Below are 23,792 nucleotides of genomic sequence, written 5' to 3' on the forward strand. Positions count from 1 at the left end.
TTCTCTATAGGAGACACAAACACTGATCCAGTGTTAAGGACAAGTGATGTAGCTCATGGGGAACTTGAAAGAACCATAAAGAGCATCTTAGATTGGGAAGACCTGAGAAGTGGATCTATGTATCGTGACCTCCCAGTAAATTAGAAGGGCAAAGCTTTGCTGTTCAAAACAGGTTCCTGTGAGGGCCATAGATCAAGTGTTCACTGGCATTGGAAAATTATATACTCAGGAGATAGAAGTTGGTATAAGGTCCACCCAGGCCTTGATAGGGGAGTAGCCATATATCAACAATGTTGACTGTGTTCTGAACAGATCTCTGTATACCACTGGGTCTATGTATCTTTGCACCTGATGGCTCTGCGAAACAAGATGGTAGGAATAAAAGGTGAAAACATTCCCCACTCAATTCATCTCTCTTCCTCTTTGCACTTCTGCATCTGAGGGTAGATTTCTTTCTGTATTTTTCAATTTGACTGTACTGAGTGTCAAGGGGCAAGAGCCTTTGATACTATGACACTGAATACACTACATGATATAAAATCAATATTCCCTCTAATTGATTTTGGCTTATCTATTTATCATTCTGAATTATAATGTTAATCCAAGAACCAGAAATTACAAATTATTTTGGTGGGTTTGCAAGGCTCCTTATCCACCTTACCTCATAGACTGCAAATAGTAGACTGAAGTAGTACTAATGGAATCCATTTGATTAACGGTAGCAAGTGTCAGGAATGGGGGCATAAGGTGAACTCCACTCCCCATCTTTTGTCAGCAATACTTTTTCTTGTCAGGGGACCCTTGACTTCCCTCTTCCATCTGTCTCTACATTTGGACCTTAACCAACTACAATGTAATGACTTCTAAAACTTTCTGCCAAAGACGCTGAAAAGTTGTATGTTCTTCCAACAGTGAGCATTATAAAGAAAGGGTAGACAAAAAAAACATACCATTGTTCTTTGCCTCACCAATGATGCTTATGCTCATTTTCCTCTATATAGGACAGTGGTTCTCAACCTGTGGGGACCTTTTTGGGGGGGTCACAGATCAGACACTGTGAATATCACATATTTATGTTATGATTCATAGCAGTAGCAAAATTACAGTTATGAAGTAGTAATGAAATAATTTTCTGATTGAGGCACACTATAACATGAGAAACTGTATTAAGGAGTGACAGCATTAGAAAGGCTGAGAACCACTGATATATGTAAAGCCAACCTCTGCCCTCTCAGAGCTGTTTCCAAATTCTGACTATTCATTGCGACTTATCATATAGTCTGCCCCATATCTGAAGCTTTCTTTGATTGTTTCATCACCGCAAACATCTATCTGTGCAAAAGTGAACAGCAAAAGTACAGCTAGTCCTTAAAGCTATGAATAGGACTGCCTGATTAGTGCCAAAGGTCTTTTTCCTATTGTTAATATTAGATAAACTTGAGTCAGAGATTGTGTGATATGAAAAAGGAGTATGGCAAAATGGAGGTAATAACAATTAGGTAATAACAAGGAAAGGCACATGGGTCTGAGTCAGTTGTCTACCACTAAGTAGCAATGCCAGTTAAGAGTTGACTGAGAGGAACAATAGAGCCGTGCTAACAGAAAGACTGATTTTTCTCATAGAACCAAGAGCTGTGGACTGCTACAGTTGTTCATAGACGTCATTAGGACCCTAGACTCCTTTTATCTAGCTGTTCTTCCTGAATATGTCTGCCATCCATCCTTATGTCTGTAGCCTGAAGGTTGCAAGGTACCAGCTGAACTTGTATTACCTTCAGTCCTGAGCACAAAAGAGCAGAAAAGAAAATGGTAATTAAGAATAATAGGATGTACCAGCTGTTGTGGTATGTTTTTAATCAAAAGAGGGGAAAAAGAAAGTGGAGGAGGAGAAACTTTTTCCACCAGCCACACCAGCTGGCTTCCAATTGCATTTCTGCTGTTGACCAGACCTGTGTTTAATGACTCCATGAGCTGGAAGAGAGCAAAGGAAAAGAGGGTGGAGAAAGTTAATTAACCTCATTTAAACCTCAACTTCCATATCGTTAAGACAAGAGAAACAATGTCTGCCTTGTAAAGGAGAATTAGTGACTCTCTCACAGCAAGCAGCACATAGCAGGTACTCATCCAGCTATTCAGAAAAAAGTGAAAGATTAGAAATATAGTGTAGTCACCAACTCCTTCAATTATCCCATCACACACACAAATACCTTTCCAGTGTTTACTCTGAACTAAACCTTAATGGAAGAATAATTAAAACTTGATTGTTGTAATCAAAGAAATAACAGTCAGGAGGAAAACCACATGAGAAGATATATAAGTTGAATGAGACACAACAATTTGCTGGAAAGACTAATGTGCAAAGAAAAATTGGAGTACAGAGGAAAAAAAGAAAGATGAAGAGTTCCTGTTGGACTTAAGGGAAGCTTGGTGGAAACAGTGATAAACCACAAGAACACAAAGATGTTGTAATAAAAAACAGAGACAAGCATATAAAATTAGGGATCAGGGCAAGTAAAACAGATCAACAGGACAGGGCCTCTGCTACCAAGTCTGATGACCTGAGTTCCATCCCCAGGATGCACATGGTGGAAGGAGAGAACCAAGTCTGCCATTGTCCTCTGATCCACGTGTGTGCTATGGATATGTGTGTCTATACACACATACAGTAAATATATAAATGTTGTTTTTAAAAAATAAGTGGGGATCAGCATATACAAAGAGCAAGGTACAAAAAATGCTAATTGAGTTTCTTACAAAGTACAACCGAAGAGAGCTGACAGAGACGAAATAGAGTATGTACCTGACGTTCATTAAGTTATCAAGATACAATCTGTGTGTAGTGGGCAGCTTTGTACAGTATCACAATGATTCATAGCTCCCAAAGTTTACATTGCTATATAAGCCTTCTCTTTTATTAAATGGATCAAAATGTGTCCTTCTGATGAGAGAATACAGGAAAAAATCACAGAAGAGCACAGTGACAATGTGGAAAGAGAGGGGACTCTGAGAAGAGGTAGGTAGGAGAAAAGGTTGTTTTCCATTTGGGGCCTGTTTCTCTCTCTTTTTTTTTTAATTTTTTATTAATTACACTTTATTCATTTTGTATCCCCCCATAAGCCCCTCCCTCCTCCCCTCCCGATCCCACCCTCCCTCCCCTTTCTGCATGCATGCCACTCCCCAAGTCCACTGATAAGGGAGGTTCTCCTCTTCTTTCTGATCTCAGTCTATCAGTTCTCATCAAAAGTGGCTGCATTGTCCTCTACTGCAGCCTGATAAGGCTGCTCCCCCCTCTCGGGGAAGTGATCAACGAGCAGGCCAATCAGATTATGTCAGAGGCAGTCCCTCTTCCCATTACTATGTAACCCACTTGGACACTGAACTGCCATGGGCTACATCTGTGCAGGAGTTCTAGGTTATCTCCACGAATAGTCCTTGGTTGGAGTATGAGTCTCTGGGAAGTTCCTGTGTTCAAATTATCTTGTTCTGTTGCTCTCCTTGTGGAGTTCCCGTCCCCTCCAGCTTTTACTATTTCCCACTTCTTACATAAAATTCCATTTACTCTGCCCATCAGTTGGCCATCAGGCTCAGCATCTGCTTTGACAGTCTATACTGCAGAGGCTTTCAGAGGCCCTCTTTGGCAGGTTTCAAGGTTGTTTCCTGTTTTCTTCTGGCTTTCAGAGGCCCTCTGTAGCAGGTTACTAGGTTGTTTCCTATTTTCTTTTTCTTCTGATGTCCATCCTCTTTGCCTTTCAGGATGGGGATTGAACATTTTAGTTAGGGTCCTCTCTTTTGCTTAGTTTGTTTAGATGTACAGATTTTAGTGGGTTTATTCTATGTTGTATGTTTATATGAGTGAGTATATACCATGCGTGTCTTTTTGCTTCTGGGACAACTCACTCAGGATGATCCTTTCCAGGTCCCACCATTTACCTGCAAATTTCATAATTTCCTTATTTTTCATTGCTGAGTAATACTCCATTGTATAGATGTACCACAGTTTCTGCATCCATTCTTGAGTTGAGGGGCATCTGGGTTGAACTCATATCCAATATATATAAAGAACTAAACAAGCTGAAAAGCAATAAACCAAGTAATCCACTTAAAAAATGGGGAACAGAGCTAAAGAGAGAATTCTCTGTAGAGGAATATCGAATGGCAGAGAAGCACTTAAAGAAATGCTCAACCTCATTAGCCATTAGGGAAATGCAAATCAAAACAACCCTGAGATTTCACCTTACACCCATCAGAATGGCCAAGATGAAAAACTCAAGGGACAACACATGCTGGAGAGGCTGTGGAGAAAGGGGAATCCTTCTCCACTGCTGGTGGGAATGTAAACTGGTACAACCACTCTGGAAATCAATCTGGCACTTTCTCAGACAACTAGGAATAGCGCTTCCTCAAGATCCAGCCATACCACTCCTAGGCATATACCCAAAAGAGGCACAAGTACACAAAAAGGACATTTGCTCAACCATGTTTGTAGCAGCTTTATTTGTAATAGCCAGAAGCTGGAAACAACCCTTGTTTCTCTCTTATGTTATAAAATGGAAGAACCTAGCTCAAAGCAAGAAGCTGATGGTGACAGGAAAGGACAGCACAGCAAAGTAAGGGTGACTTCTCTCCTGTTAATATTTGTTTTTATATATCATTCCAGAGAGCAGATTAAAGTATACTTATTTCCATGACTTTACCGTGATATATACAAAAGAACAGTGTATCTTCTTCATTTAGAGCTGTATAAATCATATAATTAGCTGTTGGTAATAGAAATAAACATTTAAAATTGAAAGCTCTGGGCTGGTGGGATGACTTAGCCTGGAAAAGTGCTTGGCATACACCTTTGAGTATCTAAATTCATATCCCCAGAACCTACATAAAATATGACTGTTCACATCTGTAATCCCAATGTTGGTGAGAAGCAATGCTTGGAACATTGAGCAGCCTACATAAACAAATCAGTGAGCTCCAGACTCATGGAGGAATTTTGTCTCAAAAACATATAGCACAGAGCCATTGACAAAGAAACCTGATGTCACACTTGACCTCCACAGCCATACACACCCACACACATACACAGGAACATGTAGATGCACCACACATAGACAACAAAAGAATAAAACATGAAAAGTCATTAGACACTTAAATATTACTTTGTGCTTATATAGACATGTATATTTTTATGGAAACAATAGCATTTTCTACATGCTGAGCAAATGCAGCTCTTTCCTGGTGTGGAGCAGGAAAAAGGCACAGATGTTTCCCGGGTAATTATATTAGATAATTAACAGATCCAGATCAAAGGGGCCCCAGGAGCTTGTCAACTCATTACATAAATTTAAAAAAACCAAATTGATACAGCCACAGCCTGAAAGTTTACATATAGGATGCGAGTCTGAGACATCCCAAGTTGTAAAGTCTCATTTTTTAAGTGTCTTTTTTTCTTCCTTTGAAGTGTCTGCTACAGAAGATGATTAACACATATCATATTGGATTTAGAACTAAATAAATCAATATTGCTTTCTTTAAACCCAGACAACTCTCAAGAAACAGTTTTTTCACAAGATGTATTTATCTTTAATAATCTTCAATAGATAGATTTTTACAGTTGATCCACGCAGGGTCAGGGGATAGTGGGGAAACTTGCTTTGTGGTTAACCTTCATGGGTTATCATTACTTGTCGGGATTTTGTGTTGTCTCCTCTGTGGCCAAAATGAAAAGCAGCATTACCAGCAAGAGCTATCTGTGGCTTTCACGTTCAGAGCACCAGAGGAATGCAAACGAAGGCGTATTAACAGAAGAACATCATTGCAAATTCTTGTAATTCTCCATAGATGCATCTAATCCAGTCTGGCCTGTGATAAAAGAATACTGATTGCTAAAGAGAATCTTTCATAGGAGACTCTGCAGTGTTCACCCTTTAGAGAGTTTTGTAATTATGTAAGCCTCTGATTCTATATCAGGGGGTTTGACTGCTGCACAGCAACAAAATACCAAGTCGGGTGTTTTGCTACGCCTATTAGACCTTTCATGCTCACTCTCCTAAAGAGGAGAAATCGTGAGGGAAAAATTGTAGTGTATTTTGGGAACTTAGGGCTGTATCAGTCAAATCAAAATAGAACATAAAGCTTATGTATTCCAACGGTCGGGACTCCTGAACCTTCTTCAAGGTTGCTGCAAACAGAAAAGAGACGGTCAGCAGGCCATCCCATTTTGTTATGGGCATGTTAGGATTTACATGAGAAACCACACATTTATTCCACCAAAGTTGCCATTACTGTGGAAATTTTTTTTTATTTTTTATTTTTATTATTAGTTACATTTTATTAACTCTGTATCCCAGCTGTATCCCACTCCCTCATTCCCTCCCACTCTCACCCTCCCTCCCTCATCTCCTCCCTGCCCCTTTCCAAGTCCATGGATTGGGGAGGACCTCCTCCCCTTTCATCTGACCCTGATTTATCAGGTATCTTCAGGACTGGCTGCAAAGTCCTCCTTTGTAGCCTAGCAGGACTGCTCCTCCCTTGGGGGGTGGGGAGGTCAAAGAGCCTGCCATTGAGTTCCTGTCAGAAATAGTCCCTGTTCCCCTTACTATGGGAAACCAATTGGTTACTGAGCTACCACGGGCTACATCTGAGCAGAGGTTCTAGGTTATATCCATACATGGTCCTTGGTGGAGTATCAGTCCCGGAAAAGACCCTGTGCCCAGATATATTTGGTCCTTGTGGAGCTCCTATCCTTTCCATGTCATACTAACTCCCGTTCTTTCATATGATTCCCTGCACTCTGCCAAAGGTTTGGTTATGAGTCTTAGTATCTGCTTTGATACACTGCTAGGTAGAGTCTTTCAGAGGCCCTCTGCAGTAGGCTCCTGTCCTGTTACTTGTTTTCTCCTATGTCCAAGGCCCATCCCATTTGTCTTTCTAAGTGAGGATTGATCATCTTACCCTGGGTCTTCTTTCTTGTTTATCTTCTTTGGGTGTATAGATTTCATTATGTTTATCATATCTTATAGGTCTATATGAGTATATTCCATGTGTGTCTTTCTCCTTCTGGGATACCTCACTCAGAATGGTCTTTTCTAGATCCCACCATTTGCCTGCAAATTTCATGATTTCCTCCTTTTTGATTGCTGAGTAGTATTCCATTGTGTAAAAATACTACAATTTCTGTATCCATTCCTCCATTGATAGACATCTGGGTTGTTTCCAGGTTCTGGCTATTACAAATAAAGCTGCTACAAACTGTGGACATTTTGGATGCTTGCTTTGCATCTTTTTTTAAGTGTGGATCATATTCACTTGTATAGGTTCAGAGAGATGGCTTCCTATATTCTGAAAAGTGAACTTTTGTTTTCTGTGGTTATTCAACTTTGTGAAATCGGCAAAACCACTCAAAAATGAGTCTGAGCCAAACTTTGTGAACAAGGAGGGTCACCTGTAGTCTGCCATCAATTTTGTGATGAAGTGCTGGTGCTCTCTAGCTGAAAAGGTAACATAAGCAGAGGAGTATAGAAACAACTTTCACGAGGAGAAACTAAGCAAAGCAAATACATGTCTTCGCCAATACATCTTCTCTACTTTGGAAGAAGAAGAATAAATATAAATTCAAGCAAGCCTGCTACTGTCATCTGGTCTAATTTTTTATAAACTCAGCAACCTGTCTAAAGGACAATGATGAACTGAGTCTTCAATCAGGGCCTACGGACTCTGGTTGGATCCATAGTAGAAGAGACACAGCACAAGGAATCATGAGCAAAGTCAAGGTAGACTTTGATGTGGTATCTTTGAAAGAGAGAGAGGATAGCTAGAACCTTCTACCTGCTCTTTCCTTAGGCATTTTTCACCTGATTATTTGAATCTGTATCCTTCCACCATAATATGCTACTATCAGGAGTAAAATGTTTTTCTTGGCTCCTTTTAGTTCTTTCTGACATTCATCACACAAGAATATGATCTTCGAGAGTCTCAACATGACAAGGTGCCCTTCCTTCAGTCCAAAATGCTTTCTGCATCTAAATCATTCCAGTACAATAAATCATCATAGTACAATGTATGAGATGAAACATTAGCTGGATGTCAACTTACGTAATTGTTTCATGATGGAGCACTCTTTCTATAAGCCAGACTCTCCTTCATTTTCTGCTTCTTCTAGCTTGCATATGGCTAAGACTGGCACACACCCCCAACACCGATTTGCTGAAATAAAGTGAATTGTTTGGTTGCCCATTAGGGAGTCAGCAGGGAGAAAAGCAAATGTGGTTCTTGCAGCCAATCAACTAAATATATTTAGGACAAATAAAGCAAGACTTTCACCTTGATACAGGAGATAAACAATATGAGAGCTAAAGGATCAAGGGGATTAAGCGTATATGAAAAGGGATCATCTGCCTATAACAGACACAGAGAAAATAAATAGGAAACCTGTTTTCAAGATTACATAAAGATTATATTGGAAATTGAAGGATGAAAGAAGAGATAAGAAGGAAGTAGTATGTCAGTAAGCTAGGTCCCTGGAGAAATGATTCTAAGCTGGTGTGGGGAAGGCCCTATTGTTAAAGATGAATAGAGCTAAGAGAGAGACAGTGAAGGGAAGCATGACAAACATGGTCTGTCTTGAGGACTGGCACAATTGTGGTGTTCTTGAATGTGCTGAGGCAGTAAAAACAATAGAATTGATGGTGAGAGTAGAAAGAAGAAAAGGCCTCTCTGGTAAGGTCTCACTCTAGTGAGGTCAGGCCTTAACAAAGCAGACAGATGCACAGGCTGAGAGAAGGCATTCCTTTACCTGAATATAGTGTGTGAGTCTCACAGAGCTCCCGTGGATATATCCAACTCAGCCCATCTGAGATTGACTCCAGATGTTAAGGATCTAAATGAACAGCACTTCCATTTCCTGACGAAGGGCCTTACTCTAACCAAGCATCTATGCCTTGTCTCTGTTCAACTGTCTCAATTTAATAGGAGCTAAACTAATTAACAACATCACTAGTGTCTAGTACCTAGGGAACAGACACTGTCAGTGTCCAGAATGAACTCTTAGGCCTACCCACATGCCTATAGTCGGCTTACATCATCCTTTAGACTGGGTGTTTTCCCAGCAAACAATGCATATGGGGAAGACCAGAGGTTCAGTAAAGTTAAATCCTAAGAACAATATTTAATCATAGAGGGTTCAAGTTGGTGGACAAACATCCTAACCTTCTTGAACCCTCAATGAAGCAAGTCTGGTGTGGATGCCCTGTAGTTTGTCAATGGGTTTCCAGAGAGTGGTATTGAATTCCAGTTGCCCATAATGACAACCCATGTAAAAGTGGTGATGCTGTTTCTCTCTCTCTCTGTCTCTCTCTGTCTCTCTCTCTCTCTCTCTCTCTCTCTCTCCCTTCTACATCTTATTCTGCATTCCCTTCCCTCTGAGTGCCTTCAGAAAACATAATGACAGGTTCCTTTTAGGAGAAATACAAGTTAAGACAGACCATATCAGGCACGAAAGAAAAGAAAGAAAGAAAGAAAGAAAGAAAGAAAGAAAGAAAGAAAGAAAGAAAGAAAGAAAGAAAGAAAGAATATATTTCCCTAGCAAAGGTTTTATTGTATTTAATCCATAGAGCATCCTGTTGAGGTAGAGACTGTTAATATGAGGAAGATGATGCTCTGAGAAATAAAATAACTTGGCTTAGACAGTAGCAAATCTAGGGGTAAAATGTAGGTCCATCCAATTCCAAACCACTTCTCCATCTACTGAAACACATCTCTAACTAGGAGTGTCTTGGCAGAAATGGCCTGACCATTGAATACAGGTTGAATGGGCAAAAAAGACATCAGAGGACAGAAACCGATTCCATAGCTGCTTCCAGAAGCCACCAGGAGAGGACTTGGAAACAATGTTGGTCGTGTCATGGAAGTGTCCAGAAAAGAAATAAACACAAGGCTGGCAAGCGGGGAGTATCAAAATCAGGTGACACATGTGGAGAGGAAGAGAGAGAGTCTAGAAAAGTAACCCACATCCAAAATGCTTTCATCTCTTAAGAAGATGTCAGAGCACTGTCCACACATGGGGCCATCTGCATGCTGCCATTCTGAGGAACCCAGGACCCACTAAGCACAGGATTAAGATGAGCAAGGAGAGCAGCACTGTCAGCCCCAGTGACTGCCTGCTCTTTGGTTGGCATCTCAAAGGAAATCCTGGACAAAGCAGGAAAAGAGACAGTGTATCCAGGGCTAAAATTAGGAAACTGAAGTATCACTGACTCCCATCTGAGATTTGACTTCAAGCCCTCCACTTGCCCTTCAGAATTAATTGAAACAATGTCAAGAGTCTTGCGTTCTCTGATGCAAAATGATAATATAAGAATGGTACCAGCTTGCCCAGCAAACCCTCATAAATCTTGACCTCTCGGAATGTTGACAAGGGGCCAGGATTCCATACCTGAGGGCCATGCCATACTGAAATTAGTTCACATTAGTACTCAAATGAGACCTCAAAGTTCTTGCAAACATGCAGTGTTGCCCTGGCTCTGTGAAGAATGAGCTGTGGAGCCTCAGCAGACCCACACCTGTTTCTTCATCTTTGAAATGAATGTGGGTTAAATCATAAGATCTTAAAGGTCTCCATTAAATACCAGCTGCTATGCCAGGAAAGCAGTCTCTCAGAGAGCAATTAATTAAACAATAACGATAGGATTAAAAGCAAAGAACTGTGCTATTCATTACACAACCACCCTAGAGAAACCTATTTCCAACTAGAGTAGCCCATGCTTCACTCAACAATAAGATGCAAAGCTCTCTGTGCAAGACAACTTGGGTATAAGATAACATACAGTAGTCACATCACAGCATTGTCCCAAGAAGTCCTCAATGGTGACCTTTCAGACTGTCTTGTATAATGTGCAGAACATGGTATAGCAAGGAACTGAAGGTGAAGAAGAATCAGTTATGGAAAGCAATTGTGGCCACATTCTACTATAGTTTAGCTCTCAGTGTGGATCTGTGAAGGTTCTTGTTGCCTGCTCTTTGATCACTCACCCCTGGTGGTGTGGCCTTAACAGGCCATGAAGGAAGAGGATACAGACAGTCCAGATGAGACTTAAAAGCTACGGGCAGATGGAAATGATAGAGAACTCCCCCTTTCAGTGGACTAGGGGAAGAGGATAGAGGGGCAGAGGGAGGGCGGGTGGGACTGGGGGAGTTGAGGGAGGAGGCTTCAGTCAGGATATATAATGAAGTGTAAATAAAAAAATTTAAATGTTGATTTAAAAAAAAGAAATTCAACTGGCATCCAGTTTATAGCCTTTTACAAGATTTAAAACCATGTGTCAGTGCTCCAAAAACCTCCATAGCATAACTTGCTGGGATGCTGGTAGCAGTCAACAGCTGGCACTTCAAAGCAGATCGGTAAAAGAAAAAAAAAAAAAAAACTGGCCAGATGAAGGCCCATTCTCGGTGAAAGAGGGAAGTCATTTGATCAATATGTGTGTTTCAACTACCCAAACATAGTTGCAAGTCAGTTATTGTAATATAAGCATCAAGGCACTGAAAATATGGCTCAGGAGATAAGGGAATTAGTTACTCATTCAGAGGACCAAAATTTTATTCTTACTGCCTGTGATTCCAGGGGCTCTAACAACTTCTGAGTTATACAAGCACCCGTGCGTGTATAAACATACACACATGTGCATGCACATGGAGAGAGACAGACAGACAGACAGAGAAAAAGACATGAATGTAAGATTATAATCAGCTGACATGCCAGTCTAAATGAAGAAAATGCCACACGGTCCTGTCCCTAGGTAAAGGCTGCAGGCAGGTAATAACTGACAGAAACAGAATCAGTCTTACCTAGAGGCAAACTCCCTGATAGGTTATCAAAACCCAAGTATTTGGCTCTAAGCATAAACAAATATAAGCAATGCTGAATAGACTCAGCAGGCTGTATTTATAGATATATATAGATATATATATTACATATATGTACATATGTAACAATAATTAACAAAGAAGTCGTGAATTTGAGAAATAGTGGGGGAACATGGAAGTTGGTGGGGGGAGAAAGGTGAATATAGTATTCATGTAAGAAAATATCAAAAAAACAGGGCTGGAGAGATGGTTCAGAGGTTAAGAGGACTGGCTGTTCTTCCACAGGTCCTGAGTTCAATTCCCAGCAACCACATGGTGGCTCATAACCATATCTAATGATACCTGGTGCCCTATTATGACATGTAGGCACACATGCAGGCAGAATACTAGATAGATGATAGATAGATAGATAGATAGATAGATAGATAGATAGATAGATAGATGATAGATAGATAGATAGATAGATAGATAGATAGACATCTTTTTAAAAAAGAAAATATCAAAAAACATTTTTAATTTTTATATTAAACCTTTCTAAATAGATAGCTGGTCCAATGAATAAGATTCAGATGTAACTGTCCATTGGTAATAGTGTAGTTGGATGGATGACTACGCTTGGATAATGTCTCAATTATAGTACAAGATCCCAGCTAGTGTCAAAGCCACTGAGGGAATGTGACAATGCTTATGTAGGCAAGACATCAATAGTCTTGCTGTGTGTGGCAGTGGAAAGGAAGGGGATCCAATCCCAGCAGTGTGACTGGGGTGAAAGCCAAGACTCTGGGCTTTGTAAATGCAGCAAATGAGGAATGACAAGTAGAAGAGTGCTCTCAAGTCAGGATCACAGCAGCAAAATAATTGCTGTTGACCCTGCTGATGCCTTGCCAGCTCCATGGGTACATCTGGTTAAAATGGAATGCACTGTTGCTCAGTAATTTTTATGTGAGATTGAAAATGAGGCTAGACAGTTCAGTTATGGCTTACTTCTGCATTTGGGATACACAATCATCTCTTACCTACTATGAACTCTATTAGATATTTAATTTATAGCACTTCAGCTATCACAGAACTATAGTGACTACAATGTATTCAGTGGGTATCATATCCTGGATGCTTCCAAGTATCCTACTGTCTTTTGTAAATCTTGAAATAAAGCTATAAAGGTGAAAATGTTTGTTCCTATAGGTCAGTTTCAGAAGTTGTAGTCTATGGTCACGAGTTCTGGTCACTCTGGTTCTATAGTGAGGCAAAGATCAAGACAGGGTAATATGGTAAAGCATACTGTTCTCATGAAGTCAGGAAGCAAGAAAAAAAATTCCACAAACGCACTCAGGATATGCTCCATTGGTCTAAGACCTACTACTAGGTCCCACTTCTTAAAGGTCCTACCTCCTTCCAGTAATGGCAAACTGAGAACCAAACGTTCAACACAAGGGCCTTTAAGAGACATTCCAGTTGAAAACTGTAACAAAAGACATTCCCATTGTGTATGTTACAAACACAGAGAGAGAGATGGAAGGAGGGGGAGAGGGAAAGGGCGAGAGAGAGAGACCTACCTGGGTTGTATGAATGTCATTTATCATCTTAAAGAAAATAAGCACCAGGAGTTAAGATCACTTGTTGCTCTTGCAGAGAATTTGTGTTCAGTTCTTGGGACCCGCATGGCAACTCACACCCATCTATAACTCCAGTCACAGGAGATCAATGCCCTCTTCTGATCTCTGAGGGCACCAGAGATCACACATGCACACTGTGCACTTAGAAACACATGCATGTAAGCAAAACATTCACAGATAAAATAAACCTAAGAAGAATATCTAATTAAATAGATAACAGTATATGAATCAAACTACACTCCTTTTACTATAGGACACTTTTATCTAACATTATTTTGCTACATTCTATAATTAACATTCTGAAAATAATACAAATGAATGAAGGTCTATTAATCAACTACGTTTGTGATATTCTTCTGAATATAAAAAAACATGTGCCAGCCATTTGGGGGATTAGTAATTTTAGTATATAAATAGTCCACTGCCAGTAAAGGGAAGGAGATTTCAAAAATGCAAGCGGAACTTCTCAATCACAGTCCTGCCTTAAGCCTTTCATTGGCCAAAACCAATGCGATCTGATTGGAATGGACAATAAGAAATATGGAAAGGGTTTAATGTGGTATGTAAGTGGACAGGAAACAGTTCATTCTGAATCTGTGCTTTACTTCAAAGAACAAATTGTCAATCAGAGTCCAATTCCAGAACCGTGAAAGGAAGCTGAAATGCCATCTCTACAAATCTACAGAAAGTGACATGTCCTTTTGAGAACAATCATCACACCACAAATCCCACAAGATCTAAGAGCCCAGAAATGTAAATCTGAATGTCACAGGGACATTCACACTCTGTAAAAGTCAACTCTAAAAAAACCGGTCCCAGATGACAGGAAGATACTTGAAAAAGGTGAAGGTCAAACTTCAACTCTCCATAAACGGTATTTCTAAGACATGGAAGGTGAAAGTTGAGTAGGACACAGAAGCTGCAGGGAAGGGACTAGAGTTCCCTGTGGATCTACTTGTTCTTAAACCAGTTCTCAGCTTGTGTTTCTTGACCTCCACGGGGGTTGCACAGCAGATATTTACAGTACAATTTATAAGAGTAGCAAAATTATAATTACGAAGTAGCAATGAAATAATTTTATGGCTGGAGGTTGCCACAATATGAAAAGCTGTATGAAAGTGCCTCAGCATTAGAAATGTCGTGAACTGACAAAGCTCAGGGTGAAGGGAACCCTGGGAATATACTAGGACTTTAGATTAAAACAAAGTTCCTTACCATCCCAACAGGCTCCAATGGCCAGTATTTCTGAACTATTGATGCCAAGAAGTAAAAATAAAAACAGAAGATATGGCTTTAATCCACACGTGAGGTTCTGGCAATGAAGATGTGGACTATGGTATCTGTACTTTCAAACCCATAGGATATGGGGACTATTTATCCTCTCTACTTGGTTCTTCAATCTTTAAAATGCAAAGGCTGCCAAGAACCATAAATCTTCATGAAGGTGATATGAAATACAGTAAGTGAAAGAACTCTGTAAAATAGCATTCCTCTCAGATAAGACTCTATTAGTATCTCCTTTCTCCCTTAAGAACTAACAGTTGAGCAGAGGAGACAGCTCAGTCAGTACTGTGGTTGCAAGGCTAGTGTGAGGAGCAGTGTTTAATTTCCAGCACCCATGTCAAAAAGCATTTGGGCATGATGGCATGCACGTGTAATCCCAGCACTGAGACGGCAAAGGCCTGTGGAACTGTATGGTCTCACCGGCCTGTGAGCCTACCCTACTTGACAAGTTCCAGACCAGTAAGAGACTGTAACTCAAAAAGGGATGTGGGACTGAAACCCGAAGTTGACTTTACATAGGAGTATGGACATCGACATCAAAATGGGGCGAATTCAAACAGTTGAAGTGATGCAACTTCCTAGAAAGGAGACTGGAATCTTACAGGGGTGGCTAAGGATCATTCTGCTTTACTATCACTCTTCAGTACTATAAGAGTGTGTGTGTGTGTGTGTGTGTGTGTGTGTGTGTGTGTGTGTGTGTGTGTAATTCATATCTTCCAACCAAGTTAGCTATTCACAGAAAGAAAAGCATCAATTCTTATCACCCCAATCTCCCTCTTTTCTCTAGACACTCATGACTTTGTGAAGGCTAAATGTATTTACACTATTCTGAGCGTTGGTGACTCCTCTTTTAAAGATTCAGCAACCATGAAGTTAAAAGAAAAGGTATATAAGCATCCCAGTCATGGAGAGCAAATGTCTTAGTCTAGGAATATGTATTACAGACTTGACATTGAGTAGAGAATTAAATGCCAAAAGCATTATAATCCCCAAGATATTAAGGAGAATTATATGCAATCGTGAGCAGAAATCCCCAAAAGTTACAACTTTTTCCAGTCTGGGTTCACCTGTAGAAGAGTGTATATTGAATCCTTTTGAAAGTATTAAACTGCTTGTACACATTTTCTCATGTGCATAACAATAACAGATAAATTGAGGAACCATTGATAGCCTCAGTTCTGGCTTTTCCCATCACTGTTCACTTACTTTCTGATATGAGGAGGAACATCCATTGAACTCCATGTGCTTAAAATCTGTTAGCCTTCTCTTTTCAGCCACTGCTGGGATTTGGGGATTGGGATTTGGGGAACACAGCCAGAGCGTAGAGATGTTTCATTAGTATTTGTGATTTTGCTCAGAGTTATGTATGTGTGTAAGTGTGTGTGTGTGTGTTTTCTTGAGATAGGATTTTTCTGTATAGCCCTGGCTGTCCTGAAATTCACTCTGTAGATGAGGCTGGTTTCAAACTCTGAGAACCACCTCTGCCTCTTCCTCCCCAATGTTGTGATTGAAAGCATGTGCCAGCAATGCCCAGCTCAGGATTGGGTTTGTTTTTGTTTTTTTTTGTTTTTGTTTTTGTTTTTGTTTTGTTTTGTTTTTTATCAGCTATGATCTTGGCAAATTTATACCAATGTAATCTTCAACTTTTCCAGTCAGGTCAACTCTGTATTTTCAGAACCAGTTTCAAGATATTTTACACCATGGCACTTGTTTGTGCCAATGGCTTTTTGTACCCACACTTGCCTTCAATGCTCCCTCCTGCATAGACTAACCTACCTGGTTTCACAATTAATGAAGCAAGTCTTCAGTATAGCTACTCTGCTATTTTCAAACATCTGCTGCATCCAAACCAAAAATCTCCATGCTTTACATATTAAAAGGTGTCACTCATTTTTCCTGGATTCTTGTTTCTTCTTGTCAACATAAAACATCAATAACTTGTCTTTGTGTTTCACAAAGTTGTATGTAGTGGAGATTTGCATACCCCATTCTTCGATAAAACACCACAGGCAGCCATGCCACTAATGTTTTTCCTAGCATGCTCCTAGTAATTCAACTTTCACTCTTCAATAATTTTATAATTGAAACACCGAATTTTATTTCTCTTTATAAAATTCATACTATCTCGATGTGTACCTCCAACATTGACTTTCTGTGCCCAGTCTTGTCCCTCTCAGCAATTTCTCTGGCATCCTCTTTCTCTCTTCTCTCTCTGCATGTGTCTTTCTATCTTTATCTCTCCCACATTATCTCTGTCTATGTCTCTGTCTCACTAACTCTCCTGTCTCTCCCTGCTTCCTTGCCTCACACACACACGTACACGCAAACACATACACAAATTCTTTCCTTTTCTTTATTTTTATAATCTTCACTCCCAGCTTTCCTATATTTCTCTGGCCTCCTTCTTCATGTGAATCTGATTTACTTTTTTGATCCGATAGCTAGCTCAGTCTCTTAATAGAAATGAAAATCCTAGACTTGATCTGTCTTTCTATAGTAGCCTTCTTTTCCCTGAATTGTGTCTGTTTCTTTGGGAATAATGTTTTGTTTTGTTTTGTTTTGTTTTGTTTTTCTTTTCTCTCCTGAGGTTCTATCAAGTATACAGGAGTTCCTTCATGGCTCTCAGTTTGCAGTGAAGGTTGAGAAAATATAACAATTATCTGGCACCTTCATGTCCCTAGTTGAAGCCTACAGGTGAGTTGTTGTTCTCCTAATGATAGCTAGCCGGCACTGGGTTAGGAATCTATCCTACTGGACTGTTAAGTGTCAGAACATAACGATGCCAAGGATATGGTGTCTCTAGAGGTTCATGTTTGTTTGCTTGGGTTTTGTTTATTTGTTTGTTTCTTTTTACTGAACAGTAAATGCATAACTGTGATGTTCCTTCCTCGGAAAAGGGCCTGTAGCAAGGGCAACTGTTTTACACAGGAATTTCCTCTGAAGCACCCACCCACAGCCACAGGCCTCTCCCACTCTCTTACTTACTTTCTCAGATCAGCATCTTTCTTGCTTGGCCAGAGCCGACCTTTCTGACCCACTTTTCCATTGACTTCTCTCAAGAAGAAATCTGTTCAAAATCTCTGTCAGCTAATGTACCCCTTCCTGCTCTCTTTATTTTAAGCTCCTATATCTCTCTTCTTCCTTTCTCTTATGAGAGAAAGTTAGATACAAGGTTAGTCTACCATTCAACCAACAGGTTTGCTTTCTGAGTTTTAAACTGTGTGTACATTAAGGAAGGGAAAAGAGTAAACTACATAAAATATACTAAAATGTGTAGTTAATTGTACAGTCATTAATTGTATAGATCTTTTCTTCCCAAAATAACTGTGAATTTACCTGCAGACCTGCAGCACAGTCCTGCCTCTGTTTCTTATAGGTTCTGTAGCAATGATCAAGATCCCCTTTGATTTTAGCAAAATTGCAAAATTGCAGTTATGGAGTAGCAACAAAAATATGGCTGGGTCACTACAATAGGAGGAACTGTAGCAAAGGGTGGCAGCATTAAAGAAGGTTGAGAACCACTGCTCTAGAGCCCTACCTGGTGTTTATTCACATTTGCCATGGGGAACTCATCCTGCTGTAGGAGACAGGGTCCTCGACTCTGTATGCAAGAATACAGGTGAGGCTTCACCTGATCTACGATTCCTAAGCAGAGGTCAGCCCTGACCAAAGAGGTTACTAGGCACTCTCTGAATTAAAGAAGCAGGTTTTTCCTAGTTTGTGGGGGCAGTCATCATCTTGCTTGAAGGACTTTAGATGGATTTAGCCACTGAAACAACAGAAGGATAGGGCTTGGGGAGATGGTGGAGTCTGTATCAACTTTGCCTGATAATCCAAATTCCAGCCCAGCACCTGTATAAAAGCCAAGTGTCATGGCACACCAGAAATCCTAGCGCTGTGAGAAGAAAAACAAGTGGATCCCTGGAGCTAGCTGTCAACCCACCCAGCCTAATTAGTGAGTTGCAAGTAAAGGAAGAAACAGTCTCAAAAACCACTCTGGATGACACTCAATAACGAATGAGGAGCCAACCCCTGACACTACTAATGATATGTCGGTATGCTTGCAGACAGGAGCTTCGCATAGTTGTCCTCTGAGAGGATCCCACCCAGCAGCAGATCAAAACAGATGCTGAGACTCACAGCCAAACATTGGGTGAAGCATAGGGAATCTTGTGGAAGAGTGGGAGGAAGGATAGAAGGACCTGGAAGGAACAAGAGCTCCACAAGAAGACCATCAGAGCCAACTAACCTGGGCCCAGAGGGGCTTGTGAAGACTGAAGCACCAGCCAAGGACCACGCATGCATTCGACCTAGGCCTCCTACACAGATGTAACCAATAGGCATCTCAGGCTTCATGTGGTTCCCTATTAAGGAGAGCAGGGATTGTCTCTGACAAGGAGGCTCTTGCCTGGTGTTTGATCACTTCCTGCTGGCAGGGCTGCCTCACCAGGCCACAGGAGAAGAGGATGTGCTCAGTCCTAATGTGACTTTTGCTGTGCTGGGTTGATATGGGGGGAGGAGTCCTCCTCTTTTCTAGGGAGCAGAGTAGGGAGAAGAGGTAGGCAGGGTTAGACCTGGAGGAGAGCAGGAAGGGGGCTACATTTGGGATGTAAAATGAATTAATTAAATTAACTAAAGGAAAAAAAGAACGAGGCCTGAGGTTGATCTCTATCCTTCATTTGCATATTCACATGCACACGCGTGTACCACATGAACACAGGCAAAGGGTGGGATCTAGAGAAGATCATCCTGAACGAGGCATCCCAGAAGCAGAAAGACACACAGGGTATACACTCGCTCATAAGTGGATATTAGACATATAATATAAGATAAATGTCCTAAAATCTGTGAACCTAAAGAAGCTAATCAAGGAAGAGGACCCTGGTAAGATGCTCAGTCTTCATTCAGAAAAGCAAATGAGATGGACATCAGAAGGAGTAAACAGGGAACAGGACAGGAGCCTACCACAGAGGGACTCTGAAAGTCTCCACCCAGCAGGGTATCAGAACATATGCTGGGATTCATGGCCAAACTTTTTGCAGAGTGCAAGGAATCTAATGAAAGAAGGGGAGATAGAAAGACCTGGAGGGGACAGGAGCTCCACAAGGGAAGCAACTGAACCAAAATATCTGGGCACAGGGGTCTTTTCTGAGACTGATACTCCAAACAAGTACCATGCATGAAGATAACTTAGAACCCCTGCACAGATGTAGCCCGTGGCAGCTCAATGTCCATGGGGGTTCCCCAATATAGGAACAGGAACCATCTCTGACATGAACTCATGGGCTGACTGATACAAAATATGGAGTTGACTAATAGTCTTGAGCTACATCATGTTCACAGCTTTCTTTGGTTTTGGAGCCAATACCAATCTGCCCTTGATCGATGACTATATGATAGAAATTTCATGTCATTTCTGTGAAGTGAGACTCCTCTGATGAGCAGTCTTTGTCCTTGACACAATGTCGGCCATGTATCAGAGTCTGAGGCTTCACCTGCCTGGTACTGTTGTCATCTCCCCTCTCTTTCTCAGACATTTTATCTACGTGACAATCTGAAGGCTTTCCTACATACTCCTGTTTCCAAGCCCTTTCATTTTACATAGTCATTGCCTCCTTCCTGCTATGCCATAAGCTGTTTCTGTCCCTAATTCTGTTTTAGCATCTACACCCCCAAGGATTCTATGGATTTCACAGTATCTCTTGATCCATATTATGTAAGATAATGAAATTTATCTCCTTACACTTCATTCTAACTCACTTCCTCCTGAGTCTCTCCCATCGCTTTTGATTTCCATCTAAAGCACAATTATTTCCATATTGGCAGTGCTTATCTGTAGTCATCTCCAAAAAAGTATATTTAAATTTTTTCCTTTAATTTTATAAATATATCTTACGTACATACTAAAAACTGAATAATAATAAACAGCTTTTGCAAACTTATGATTATGTAGTGATGTGTATTTTTAACGTAATGCCACGGTTTATCTTTAAGCAACCAATCTGCTCTTAGCTTGCCATCCTATAAATGTCCTATAAATGTCATCAATTATTTAATAATAAATCCAAGTGGTTAAAATCAAATGGATCCTCTTGACGTGAACATCACATAGGAAATACACACCACATTGGTGAACCATATCTCCCTGCATACTAGTTCATTTCACTGGGAGCCTTGCCTTGCTTGCACAGGGCTCTGTTTTGATTGAAATTTCTCCTGTTGCTTCTTTTTTCTTATTTCCAAAATGATCACTCCTTGCCATTAAGATAATACAATTTGGGCTAACCTGAGCTACTTTCTAAACCTTCCATAGTGCTAAAATCCAGGTATTTCTTCGCATTATACTGTTGAACTCAGAAATTCCTTGCATTTTGTTTCTTGTAGTATTCCTTTTTTGGTGTTGTATGCACATGAGTGTCTTTGGTCGTTCGAAAATAAATTTTTGGAGCAAAGACTTTTTAATGAATATATTTTTACAAATACACTGGAGAACCATGCAATTCTGCCTGCATTGGATGCAGTCCTGGACCACAAGTCTGCACGCTCCTTTCAAACTGAACCTGTAATAGCGGAAACTTTAACTCACCTTTATTGTTTACTATGACTCCTGCATTATCTTCAAAATAAAGAAACACTATCTTTTCTTTGATATGACTTTCATTGTCAAATTACCAGTACTGGATGGACCTTTTCCCTTAGTTGTGTTTTGCCTTTCTTAATTGTGGCCATCACCCTGTCACCCACACCAGCAGCAGGATGTCTGTTTAGCCTTTCCTTGACTCCCTTCACAGAAATTATATACAAATTTTTGGCTCCTGTTCTATGAGCACAGTAGATCAGAGCTCCTACAGGAAGAGCCAAGGGAATCTGGAATTTCACTCCAGAGAACCCACCCCATCCTCCATCCTCGCTTTAACATCTTGAGCATCCAGAAAGAGTCAAAAGGGAAAAGGGATAAATTTTAATGATATGTTCAAAGATATTTTCTATTTTCAAGATCATGAACATCTGAATTATCTCCTCATTACTCTCGTAATTTAGCTGGACAGAGTATGTATTTAGAGAAAATAATTTAACCATCCTACCTCAATTCTACCATCTTAACGGGGCATGTACTATTAACAATATTATGTATTTCAAGAAAATGTAGAATCCAGTCATGGTGATACATGAGCCTGAGATGCTGAGGCAGGAGGATCTCAGGATAGAGGCCAGATAGCTACACAGTGAGATGTTGTCTCCAAAAAAGTGAAGGGGAAAGTTTGATTGTTGGAAAGATTGAATGATTTACCTAAAGCCTTTAGAACATTGCCTAGCCCTGACATTGAATACTCAATGTACTGATGTTACTAATATGCACCGGCATTTCCTCTCAGAACTTCAAAGTTTCCCTGTTCTGTCTCCTAGCACCTAGATGTCACTATGGGTTTTGATCCTTTGTAGGAGGTATCTTTATTTTATCCCTCTCAAGCTAGCTTTATCATTGGGTCTATGAAAATTTGGAAGGGCTTATCTAGGTACTGGTTTCTGTTGCACAATATCTGGTCATGCTTGAACTGGAGATTGTGTACTGAAACAAACAAACAAAAAAACACTCTTTTTAATTGTGGTGTGGTTCTGCCCTAGCACACACCTTTAATCCAAAAACTTTCTGTTTATTGTAAACAAGTACTTGGGATGTGGCTCAAACCTAGCACACACATCAAGAGCTTTCTGTAAATGGAATTAAATAAAGTTAACCTTAGGTCAAGAAGTGGAGTAAGCAATCAGTTGACAATCAGTTGAACTTGGGAAAAAAACATGGAGAGTGAGAGGAAGTCTAGAGGGCAGACAGAGAGACACACAGGAAGTAAAAAGGAGGAACATCCAGTTTGAAGGGTTTTTAAGACAGAGTGGAGAAGGAGAAGGGGCTTTGTCCTTCTGGGATATCAGCAGAGTAGGAAGGTCGTCTGGGTGCTCAGTCTGCCTCTCTGAGCTAGCAAATTTTCACACCAGCATCTGGTTACTGAGCCTTCATTAGTAAAATTGAAGGATTGAGATTTTGTTTAAAAATAACAGGTATCTTTGTAGTCTTTGAGTGTGGCATTAGTGATTGCTTTAATTTTAGGATTCATTAATCTAATTTTTTTCAAGTAATTTCCATACTCTCCTCTTGGTGTATTTTGAAATCCTACTAATCAGATATCCGATAAGTGCTAGAACTTATACGTCTCTTAGTTATTAATATTTTCCTCACTCTTTTATTTTACTCTTGGTCCTGGGAGATTTTCTCAACATTCCAGCCCTCCCACCTAATATTTTAGTTTGAAAATTAGATTTTAACTTTCTAAAATTTGTTTTTGTCTCAGAATGTTCAGATTTCCCAGAAGCATATTCTTATTTTATGAAAGCAATATCTTCTAGACCCTCTCTACAAATCGCATTTGGAATCTTTTTAGTTGTAATTGCTCCCTCCTGTATGAGTCAACTCGAGCTTGCATAAAAGCATAGCACAAGCCAGGTAGCTTGAACAGCAGCAATCTATTTTCTCTCAGTTCTGAGAGAATATTTTGAATATTTTGAGTCTTTCCTCTTTCCATTCTGGTTCTCTGCTATTGCCTGTATATTTTATATTCTTTCTCATCCTTTGATACTCCTCTAATGAAATGGGGGATGATATTACACCATGTCTCTGCATGCCACCCTGAACAGAAACCCTGGCCTTTTCATCAGTTGTTCACATGTGTCTCTTCTACAATCTGAAGATTTTCAGCTCTAGTGCTTCCAACAAAAGTCCTCAGCTGTTTTCTTACTCAAAACTTTAATGCTTCACAACCCACAAGCATATCAGGTGGTTATGTCATCCTGAGCAACAAAGATTAACTCACAGACACAAGCTATTCAGTGAGTCCCAATTCTGCTAGGAGTCAATTATTAAGATGAAACTTTTCCACCTCTGTTTGAGTTTAATTTACGTAAGGCATTGTGTTTTCTTTGGCTTTGTTTTATATCTGTCTAAAATTGCTACACAGTTACTTCAAACTCATCCTTATATTCCAG

The 23,792-nt window shown here is 40.2% G+C and overlaps 1 pseudogene; it reads right to left on the reverse strand.

Moving 5' to 3' along the window:
• Nucleotides 1-1,254: 1,254 nt before the first annotated feature.
• LOC129690824 (60S ribosomal protein L23-like) lies at nt 1,255-21,852 on the reverse strand (annotated as a pseudogene).
• Between the last annotated feature and the right edge of the window lie 1,940 nt (nt 21,853-23,792).

Source organism: Psammomys obesus, unplaced genomic scaffold (assembly GCF_907164565.1).
Source record: "Psammomys obesus unplaced genomic scaffold, mPsaObe1.curated_primary_1811, whole genome shotgun sequence".
NCBI classification, from domain to species: domain Eukaryota; kingdom Metazoa; phylum Chordata; class Mammalia; order Rodentia; family Muridae; genus Psammomys; species Psammomys obesus.